Source organism: Ctenocephalides felis, unplaced genomic scaffold (genome assembly GCF_003426905.1).
Source record: "Ctenocephalides felis isolate EL2017-DRISC unplaced genomic scaffold, ASM342690v1 CF-g0.4_SCAFFOLD_03452, whole genome shotgun sequence".
NCBI lineage: Eukaryota > Metazoa > Arthropoda > Insecta > Siphonaptera > Pulicidae > Ctenocephalides > Ctenocephalides felis.
This window is the reverse complement of record NW_020539606.1, coordinates 24,525-29,044: the sequence shown is the minus strand read 5'-3', so window position 1 is coordinate 29,044 and position 4,520 is coordinate 24,525.

The following is a 4,520-nucleotide window of genomic DNA, read 5'->3' as shown; positions in this document are numbered from 1 at the left end:
GCAACTATTGATTAAAAATCGGTACAGTGGTTCTGTTTGTCAGTATTAGTTAAAACAGTGAATTCTCAAAGAATTAAAAAAATGGCATCCGATAAAGGAGAAAATGGTAATTTATTATATTTTATTTCTATATATATATATATATATATATATATATATATATATATATATATATATATACATACTAGCATACCCAGCCTTGCGTTGCAACGGCCCTTATTAAAATTCATCTGATTGTGATCTATAATGTTTTGAAGAAGTTTTGGTATCCGAACTAATTTCGTAAGCAAATCAAATAAATATAAATTATAAATCTATTTATCTAATAATTTTTATAAAAATTGACAAATGTCATTTCACATTCTTTTTATGTCAACTTTTATTTAAAATTATAAACATTGATTTTTAATTAGATTTAAAACTATAAACAGTGATTTTGAATATAGCATTGCATCTAATTTGGATATAAATGTTGGATATATCTATAATATGTATGTTTTTGAATTATATTTTTTGAACTGTCAATTTTTTTTTTCCAAAAACGTTAATCTTTTTTTCTCGAATTTTCCATAAATTTTGACATTTATTTTAGTGTTCTGTTTTTTTTTTGGTCATTTTCTGTCAAAATTTTTTGAAATTTATAAAAATTATGTATTTATATTTTAAATTTACTTTTCAAAATTTCATATAACCTAAGTTGGATATATATACACACGATGAGCCAATAAAATTTAAAATCCAGTAGTTTGGGCGTCCACCGCGAACCAACATCGTGACACGAGATTTATATATATATATATATATATATATATATATATATATATATATATATGATTTAGTAGTCATTTTTGATGTTGAGATATATGAGTAAGTTTTTACATAAAAGAATAAAAAAGCAAAGATTTATAATTATAAAATTTGTGGATTGCTATAGAAATTATAAATATAAGAGAAAAATTAACAGAACACTTGACAACAAAAAGATAATAAAAGATAGTAAAGGTAATAAAAATAGAAACTATTATTAAATCTCTCTCTAGTTTTTTATTTAATTTATTTAATTTAATAACTAGTTTCTATCTTTGTGCCCTTTACTATATTTAATTGTATTTTTGCTGTTATGTGTTACTATTGTGTTATTTGTTTCTTATATTTATAGTTTCTATACCAATCCACAAATATTATAATTGCTTGGTTATATCAATTCTTTCACTGTTTTTGGATCCACTGATAATGACATTGAATTGAATGTCGAAACGTTTGGAATGAAATATATATATATATATATATATATATATATATATATACATATTTAATTTCAATAATTATTACAACTGTTAAATTATTAACATCAAGTAATATTGTTAAATAATAAAATAAATTTAAATAAATAAAAGTGCAAAGGATAAAATTTACATGAAAATAATATCCGTAATATGATTTGATATAAAATATAAGCAAATAATAATAAAAATAAAATTAATAAATAATATAAATAAAATTTCAGAATAATAAAATAATACTAGAAAAATAATAAAATATAACAAAATAACAATAATATAAATAGTAACATAATAATAATAATAATAATAATAATAATAATAATAATAATAATGTTAGCGTTTACAAATTTATGAGATCGTTGGGATTTTTTCGTTTTAGCCTTGTTGGGCGCGCTAAATAGCAGTGTTAAATAATAGAGCATAAAAACATGAATTTCTTTAAAAATTTATTTTGAATCCATACGTTCTAGCTATAGTTTATTTCGTACGTCTCTTTTTAACACTGGAATAAGAAATTTTTTTATAATGGTCGTACATTTTGGTTTTCAAAATCATATTTTTAGTTTCCACTGAATAAAGCTGAAACGTAAGAAATAATAATGAATTAAAAAAACAATAGATTTTTATTCGTGCAATGCTCGTTTTTTACCGGGTGCGCATATAGTGTGTTAATACAATTACATTACAGATATGATTTTATTTGAAATTTATAATCAATACGATTTCTTGGAAGCATATTCAGCTCCTTATTTTTAAATGGCTGGGCCTGCTTTTGCCAAAAACTAATAAACACTTCTCCCAATCATTACTAATTGAATGTTTTTTAGATCATTCAAACCGGATGCTCCGTTCTCTCAAAACCTAGATTTCAATTTTTTGCACTCTTTGCTTTTTATCTCTGTAACTGCTGGACCCGCCTTTGACAAAATCTAATCAGCTCATCTCCCTATCAATAGGAATCGAATGTTTTTTAAACCATTTAAATCGGTTGATCCGTGCGCCCGAAAACGTGACTGGAAATTTGTATCCATACATACACACACACACACACACATACACACACACACACATCCATTTTTTCTGAGGTATGCCAAAACGTTCAGAAACCTTCAAAACGTCGAGAAATGTTAAAATTTTCAATTCCGATTTTCGGCCCATTACAATAACTTACCCTACGGGAAGTTAATTAATAAAAAACAAAAGATCATTACTTTATATTCACATTTATTTATTTATATTCATCACTAACTTAGTTAGTCACAAAATAACTATAAAAAGTGTGAAGCACTGGAAAACGAGCAGACTGGTGCAGACACTATATTCTAATAAGGATTCTAATGACTAATTTGGCGTAAAAACACAACATCCACTATGCTAATCGTTTTGGAATTGTTTAAAGGCTTTCCTAATCACTTTTTCATACTTTTCAATGTAATAATTAATGAACATATTCACTATTTCAATGGCAAATTGAAATGTTTCAACATAACCTAGAAACCATTCACTCACAATGCCGAATATTATGCTCCCGATTACGTCGGTTGGTACTAATGCATAATGGCAAATGTAATTGTAACTTATTTATAGGTTAAGGATTTTATGTCAAACATAGAAAATGCAAAATAAATGAGATTTTATTGAATAAATTATTATATTTTAATCATTTTCACTAAAAAATTAAGTTTTATATATTGACCCCGCCCACTCTCGATTGGCGTGGGCGTGGCCGATAGTGTCTGTAGGGATAGTGTCTGTTGGCTTGACGCGCCTAGCTGGCTAGATCACTTTCCGAACTTTTTGTTTGAAACGAGACAGAGTCTGCTAACGGTCGATACGGGAATTTTAATTTTAAATTGGAGCACCTGGGAGTCGCTAATTAATAGTAATTAAATAAATTAAATCAATTAGTTTATTAATAATAAAAATTGTTGTTTAATAGTTTATGAATTGTTATATTGTTGTTTGATTTGTTGCTGTGTATTGTTGGGTTTGTTGTTTGAACCAGGGATTTTATATACAATCAGTTCAGGTTAGTCCAGTCATTTATATTATATATATATATATATATATATATATATATATATACATCTATATTCTATATATATATAAATCTCGTGTCACGATGTTGGTTCGCGATGGACGCCCAAACTACTGAACCGATTTTAAATTTTATTGGCTCATCGTGTGCATATATATCCAACTTAGGTTATAGGAAATTTTGAAAAGTAAATTTAGAATATAAATATATACTTTTTATAAATTTCTAAAAATTTTGACAGAAAATGGCCAAAAAAAAAAAAACAAACACTAAAATGACAAATGTCAAAATTAAAGGAAATTTGGATATATAATTTTTGAAAAAAAAATTTGACATTTCAAAAAATAAAATTCAAAAACATGTACATATATAGAAATATCCAACATTTATATCCAAATTTGATGAAATGCTACATACAAAATCACTGATTATAGTTTTAAATCTAATTAAAAATCAATGCTTAAAAATTTAAATAAATGTTGACATGAAAAAAAAATTAAATGTCATCTGTCAATATTTATGAAAATATTATATAAATAGATTTATGATTTAGATTTAATTGATTAGCTTACCAAATTATTTCGGAAACCAAAACTTCATTAAAACCTTATAGATTAGAGATCACAATAAAAAGCGGCACTTGAATTTAAAAATAATAATAACCAAAATTTTGACATTTCACAAAAAAAGAATGTTTAACGAGTTAATTCAATAAGACGCAAATAAATTAATTATTACAAGTTATGTTACAGAAAATATTGCCTAACAAATTATAGATACAAAACAATATTGTAAAATAAATATTTTCAAAAAATTTTGACAGAAAATGGCAAAAAAAAACAAAACACTTAAATGACAAATGTCAAAATTTATGGAAAATTTGAGAAAAAAAGATTTATGATTATTGAAAAACAAAAATTGACAGTTCAGAAAATATAATTCACAACATGTACATATATAGAAATATCCAACATTTATATCCAAATTAGATGAAATGCTATATTCAAAATCACAATTTATAGTTTTAAATCTAATTAAAAGTCAATATTTTATAATTTGAATAAATGTTGACATGAAATCGTCAAACGTCATTTGTCAAATTTATGAAAATAATTATATAAATAGATTTACAAGTTATATTTATTTGATTAGCTTGCCAAATTATTTCGGATACCAAAACTTCATCAAAACCTTATAGA